The sequence below is a fragment of the Cibotium barometz genome, chromosome 12 (assembly GCF_041138505.1).
Source record: "Cibotium barometz isolate CiBa-2024 chromosome 12, ASM4113850v1, whole genome shotgun sequence".
In the NCBI taxonomy this organism is placed as follows: Eukaryota; Viridiplantae; Streptophyta; class Polypodiopsida; order Cyatheales; family Cibotiaceae; genus Cibotium; species Cibotium barometz.
The window spans coordinates 29565403-29572998 of NC_141057.1; positions in this window are offsets into that span (position 1 = coordinate 29565403).

Consider the following 7596-nt stretch of genomic DNA (forward strand, 5'->3'; position numbering starts at 1 on the left):
ATAATGGAATTAATGGATATTTTATCTAATTTTTAAAGAGAAAATTTAGTTAAATTTATTTTTATGCTTGAAATATTTAAATGATAAAAGTGGAATTCCCACCATAATTGGAATTCAATCGTTTAAATGGAAAAAAGTGGAGTTTTTGTCATATTTGGATTAATGGACATTTTTATTTAATTTTAAGAGAAATTTTAGTTACATTTATTTTTATGCATAGGAAAAATTTAAATGATAAAAGAGGAATTTCCAACATATTTGGAATTCAATCATTTAAATGGAAAAATAGAGTTCTTGGTATAATTAGAATATTGAATATTTTTATTTAATTTAAAGAGGAATTTTAGATAGATTTAATTTATGGTAAAAGAGAAATTCCCATGATATTTGGATTGCACTCATTAAATGAGAAAAAGAGGGATTTCAAGCTTATTCAAAAAAATAGATATTGGTATTTAGTCAAAAGAAGAATTTTGATATTTAAGAAAAGAAGGTTTTGAATTAATTTTTAGTGTCAAAAGATGAATTTCCACCATAATTCTACCTAGGGAATTAAGGTCGGGAAATTAAGTGGCACAAAGAATATCTTTAGATATTTTAATTGGTAAAATCACTAAATTGGTATTTACCCAAAATTAGATGTTTATCTGAAGGGAATCCTTGTTAGAACTAAATCGAATGAATTTGGTTAGACTACGAGAGGGACGGATAGTAAACCTACTTGTCCATCTCTCGATCTGAATCAAGCAAAAACTTTGTGATCGATTCTAGTTCCTAAATACAAAGAATAGACTACCGTTGAGCTAAACTAGTTTTCCTTTGATCGAACTCACCAAGAATCTAGTTGGACAATCAGTCAAATGATGGGTAGAATACCTTGATGAGAGATCAAGGATTCTCATTATGAAACTGGGAATTATGGAAAAAGGGGTTTTGTGGAACCAATCTCAAACTGGAAATTTTACTTGCATTGGAACCTCTGTTTTTCATTTAAAGGACTGTTTTATGCCAGAATATTGGAGGAAGCATTTGGCATGTGTTTTACTAAGAGGAGGTTCATTGCAATAGCTGGTGGGGAGTCGTTGAGGGACGTCGCTCACGGCAAAGCCTGTCGAGGTCGCCTGCCCGAGGTCTTGACCAGGCACATGATAAATCTCTTTCAATTTTGAGTCATTTTGAGTAAGTAGTCATACCATACATTTGTTGAAGGGGGCTATGTAGCCATTTATATGGTAGTGATGTTGGTCATAGGCTAATAATGGGCATGGGGGGACCATTAGGAGAATTTTGGACTCAACTTTGGACCTTTTTCCTCTAGAGAGAGAAAGGCTTTGGACCAATAGGAAGAAAGCCACCATAACTGAACTTTTGATAATTAGACATTTTTCATATATTCTTTATATGAATATATTGTTATTAAAAAAATATAAAATGCATTTGACCACACTTTATAATGTCATTTCTTTAATATATATGAAAATTAGAGTGTTGTCAGCTCATTTAATAAATCTCAGCTCATTTAATGAACAGTTTTCAATCGAAAAATTTCCCTCGTTCAGCTCATTTAATAAAAGTGCTTTTTTTCTCTGAAAATTTAAAATGTTCTCTTCAAAGTTCCTAGCTCATTTAATGAATGGATTTCTATCTAAAAATTTTGCACGTTTTGGAGGTTATCTCTTCTTCCATCTTCTTACATTTGCTTTTATTTTCTATTTTCTTCAATGTCCTAGGCGTCCCTGCTCCTCTACTAGAGCTATTATGGTATACAACAGTTTTGATATGGATAATCAAAGGTGGATTCCTACCACAATCTCTATTGGTAATTGGATTATGTTGCAGACGAGAAAGCGAAAAAAAAGAAAGAATGAGTTCATCGATACTTACGGGAAATCTATTGTTTGTAATAAATATGATTGGCTCCCAGAAATTTATTTTAGCCTTTCATTATATAAGATGGCATTATGTCAATGGAAAACTTGTCGCAAACAATTGATCAGGACTTGGAGGATGACATTGAAAATCCATTGATGTTATTAGAGGTATGGTTTGAGCATGATCTCTTCACAGTACTCATATAAGGTCAAACATCTCACTGCATCAAGTGAGAACAGACTTGGCAAATGAGGATGACCTACAAGTGCCTGATGATTATGTGTTCAAGTGTAACGACCATAATGTATGTTATTCAATCTAACCTTAAAAAAGTATTCATTTCAAAACTATGCCATAATCATTATTACTTATATACATTACTTTGATTTTTGGAAATAGGTACCAAGGAAAGGAAAGGACCATTCAATGTAAAGACATTAAAAGGAAGCAAGTTTTCATGGTGCAAATGACCATCACATAGAGATAAATGGAGATAAATGTATTTTTGACAGCATATAGTTACATCAATCATGAAAACATTTTGTATTTCTTAGAGCAATAGAAACTAAGACAAATATTCTACATTTTCTTATTGGATGTTTAAAACATTGATAGCATGTTCTTTTTTTTTCCTACGAAGTGTGCTCTTGGGTGTGGGAAGATTCTTGTTGTTGGGGCAGTGAAGCTTGTCGTTGAGGGGGTGCTTGCTCTTCGGGACGCTCTTGGGGTGGTTGCTCTTGGGGATAGGAAGCTTGCTCTTCTCGAACAAAAGCTTGCTGTCATTGTAGGGTTGAAGCTTGACTTTGCGTAGTTTGTTGTTGTTGGGAACTCGAAGATTCCAAATCAACGTCTTCAGATCCATGAGATTTTGGAAGCTCGACAACCAACCTGTCGACTTGTGTTCGAGGGTACTTCCGTGGCGATGGTCTTGGTCGTGGCCGTGGTGGAGGGGGCACAAACGCAACAGGAATATTAAGCGGCCTACTATGAATGTTGATAATAATATGCTTAATGGTCTCTTCCTTGAACAACCCTAAATCCACATCGGAGTATTCTGATAATCGTGGATTCTACAAAAAGCCAAAAAAAAATAGACATGTGCCATCAAAGAATGAGGAAGGAAAGTAAGATATCATTAAAAAAAAGAGCATGCCTACATTTTCTGTGAAGCAATGAGAGAACTAAGTGTAGTAGCAACTTTTTGTTGTAGCACACCCTCCAACCGCAACTATGGCCATCATGTTGCTGTTGCGGGACTCTGCATCTCACAGTCCTTGTGTGTTCTAGCAGTGTGTCTTGGATTATGGCCTCGAGACCAGCTATTAGTTTTTTAACCGATCTGTGCAAAACATTAATGTTGTCAATACTGAAAGTTCTCTAACTACTTCTCCCTCTCTCTCTCTCTCTCTCTCTCTCTCCCAACTTGTTTACGATACATGAATAATGATTGTGTGGACTTAGTGTCTCACGGTGCCATGGAATTCTTCACCTGAATTGGCCAAGTATAACAAGTCTTGGATTCCATATCGTAAAGGATCAAACACTAGTGTGAACAACATGCAATTAGGAGTATCAGAAGTAACATAAAAAATATATAGTAAATTTAGGTCACAATACTAAGACTATAAATGAGATTGCATGTCACTTACCTCTCATTGTATACCATTAGAAATATTTGAGCTACATCGAAATTTATCAGACTAAACCATGGACATACATCAACCAATGATGTATGTTGTGCAGTAAGAACCGAGGAAAGGAGGGAAATCTACAATATACACGATTTTGAACATCGAATGGGAGATTTGATATAATCAAGCTGTACAAGAGAAAATTACATTATATTAGTTACTTTGGACAAGAAATCCACTTTAGAATCAAGATGATGATAAGGACGTAGCAAACCTTAGAACTGCTATCATAATTCTATCGTTGATCTCCCTTGAGACATTGGACAAAACATCAGTCTCCTCCGCATCGAAAGGGAAAAATTGTGCGGTGCCTCGCACCGGAAGTCTAACGTGAAACGAGGGAAAAAAATAACTCAAATCTTTATCATTTGACTTATGCATTTCCCGAACAGCCGCTTTCCTTCAACCGCAATTCTTGGAGATCCTACATCCTGGCTTGGTCTCCAATCCTTTGTGCGTTGAGCCTTTCGTTGAGTGTGAGATCCCTATCCCCACCATGCGACGGATTCGGGGTACTAGCAGCGGAAGTAGCACTTCATGCGCGGGGCAGGGACCCACACTCGGGGCCTCGTCCACGGATATCCGGACAAGAGACTAATCCGTCGGTTTTTCCAAAACCGAACCCGGAAAAACTCCCCTTACCCGGAAAGCACGGGCGATTCCACCAAGATAACTTTTTACTCTAACGTAGTCAAGATCATTACTGATCACGCTGATCCGATTGCACCTATAAAGATACTCAGTCGGATCAAGGAAGAAACTTGCACTTGGATCATTGGGATCAACGCTTTTTTCCCCATCAAGAGAGGCACAGCCGTTGATTCCTATCCATAGAACAATTACTATCCGGGATTTACTTTATCTATCGTAATAACAGAAATTGAGTCTCGATTTACGGATCCATCAGTCCAGCCTAACCCCATCCGATCCCATGGGTTAGCCAACCGCCCAACCACTGTAGTGAATGGATCCAATTTGGAATTTGGTTAGGGTTTGTCCCGGGTACCAAGGAAAAGAGTTCCAAGGCCCCCTAGCCGGAAGTTCATGCAAACATAAAACTAGCCACACCACTTACACACCCAATATGAAATTGCCTTTTTCTTAGCATCAGCTAACTTTAAAACAATCCTTTAATGAAACCATAGTACCACTGATCACAATCTTCCAATTTATCCGGTTGATTCATAATTTCCCATCATTCCTTCATCAGAGTATCTATGGCATCATTGGCAACTAGAACGCTCACCACCTGTCCACACAGGGACCTTTTCAATAGTTCCTAGCCCATAATACTCGGCGATATAATCAGATGTACACACTTGCAAAGTTTGATCACCATCGAGGCATATTTGGTTGCAATGTGCATGCCAGATGCTTAGTTTTCAATGCACTGTGCCTTAGAGAGTCCCCTCAAAATTAGCCCTTTAGCCCACACATTGCAATAAAATGAGCTCTGATGGTGATTAAACTTTGCAACAATGAGGGTGGGGTCCACATATTCACACTTGTAAAGTTTGGGTACATTTGGTTGCAATGTGTGTGCTAGACGTCTACTTTTTAATGTGTTGCGGCCTTAGAGAGTCCCTTAAAATTGGACCTTTGGCCTGTACATTGCAATTAAATGTACAATGATGGTGACCAAACTTTGCAAGAGTGAGGGTGTAATATATACATTTGGAAAGTTCAATCACCATCGAAGCATATTTGGTTATAATTTACATGGCATAAACTTGGTTTTTAATGTGTCGTGGCCTTAGAGAGTCCCCTGGAAAAGTGGACCATTAGTCTACACAGTATAACCAAATGTGCTCCGATCATGACACGCTTTGCAAGAGTGAGAGTGGGGTCTACATATACACGCTTGAAAAGTTTGGTCACCATCGGAGCATATTTGGTTGCAATGTGCATGCCAGACGCTTGGTTTTCAATGTGTCATTGGCCTTAGGGAGCCCCCAAGAAATCAGGCCTTTGGTCCCATACATTGCAACCAAATGTGCTCCGATGTTGACTAAACTTTGTGAGAGCGAGGGGTTGGGTCTGCGTATATACATTTGTAAATTTTGGTCACCATCGATGCATATTTGGTTGCAATGTATGGGCCAAAGGTTTGGTTTTAAATGTGTCATGGCCTTAGAGAGCCCTCTCAAAATTAGGCCTTTGGCCTGCACATTAAACAACAAAATTAGCTTGGATGGTGATAAACTTTTCAAGTATGAGGTTGGGATCTACATATACATGCTTTTAAAGTTTGGTCTCACTATATATCGGAGTACAATATGCATGCCAAACACCTGGTTTTCAATATGTCATGGTCTTGCCTCTCGAAATTGGACCTTTGGCCCACACATTGCAACCAAATGTGCTCTGATGGTGTGACCAAACTTTGCATCCATACTCTCACTAGAAGGAGGAGGACACAAACGAGGACGAGGCTCACATACTTCACCAGGGGGGGAATAGTATAGGGAGAGGTGGAGGAGGTGAGGGTGATGCTGGCCTACCAACACTAGATGTTAGGTTGTCCATTACATGTTCTCCACTTTTTTGTTTTGCTCATGAGCTATCCTTTTTCTCTCAACTTCTTGAGCCTCATGAGCGGGGGGTTTTCTATTTCTATTAAATTTATTACTCCTACAATTTTGTGAGCCCATTCTCTCTAAAACACTATGAAGACTAGACACTAAGCTATGATTGAATGAAATGAGCATAAAAGTGTACTGCCTTATCATGCATTGCATTGGATATTCTAATTCATAAGATAAGATTTTTCTTATTCAATTCGATGATTATGGATTGATAGATTTTTAAAATGGAAAGGAATTTTATATAAATATCCAAAAGACCCTTTTATAGACTCTACACCTCATTTACGAATATGACATCTCTGCTTAACTTTGTTGGAAATGGCTATAAGGGGCTCCTAGGATATACACATCATTTGGAAGCAACAAGCAATGTCCTTAAATTAGAAAGATATTTGTTTGAGAAGGAGAACATTCATTTGAAGAAATCCATGGAGCAGTGTGTGCAGAAGTTATTAAGCAATAAGGAAACCATTTTAGGGCTTGAAAAACAAATGTTTGAATTAAGACATAAGCAGACCTCATTAGGTCTCTGTAGACAGCAAAAAAAAACTAACGGATATTGAGCAAATAAAGCTAGGAGGTGGTGGCATCAAGAACAGAATACATGCAATCAAGTAAGCTCCTTTCTATTAACTGGTTTATTGTTTCTATTGTGATATTTTATTATTGTTTCTATTGTGATATTTTATGAACAGCAATCATTATTGCATATGTTCATGTATATCAGTTTCTGCATTTCAATATAATTTCAGATCATTATTGCACCCTGATAAAGAATCAACGACAGAACCTTCTGGCGTACATTTAAGTCTTCTTTTAGATTGCAAGTATGCAGAAGCACTGATGAACGAAAAGAAATATAAGAAGGTCTCAGAAAAGCAAATAGATGACTTTTTCAAAAAGAATCAACTCAATCTCCACAGGACATGTAGGCAATACTTGATGAGGCTGGTATATCACATCGAGGGTACTCAACCATTTATAAGACTTTGCAAGAAAAGATGAAGGATTCTAGTGTGAAAGCATCTTTATTGCCAAATCCTTCTTTGGTAAAAAAAAAATGCGTAAACAAGTAAATGAAGAGGTAGTGCAAACACTGGGAACCCCATTTCATATTGAAGACACCTATGCTGCACCAACAAGAGATGTGGTCTACAATAGATACAATAATATTTTCTACGACTTGGATGCCTTACAATCACATGCTGTTCAATTGTTTGAAGTTACTCCTGAAGAATGTCATGGTGTCCTCAAATTTGTGCTAAAGCTTGATGAGTGTCAAATTGTGAAGGAGAAAAAGAAAGGGTTACCATCAATGAACAGAGCACTTAATACATCTATTCTAAAAGATGATCCTAGATGGTTTAGTGTTCAATCTGAAAATAATATATTATCTTTGGGATCGTTTGAGGTAAAATTTATTAGACTTGGATATATTTGTGAAAAAA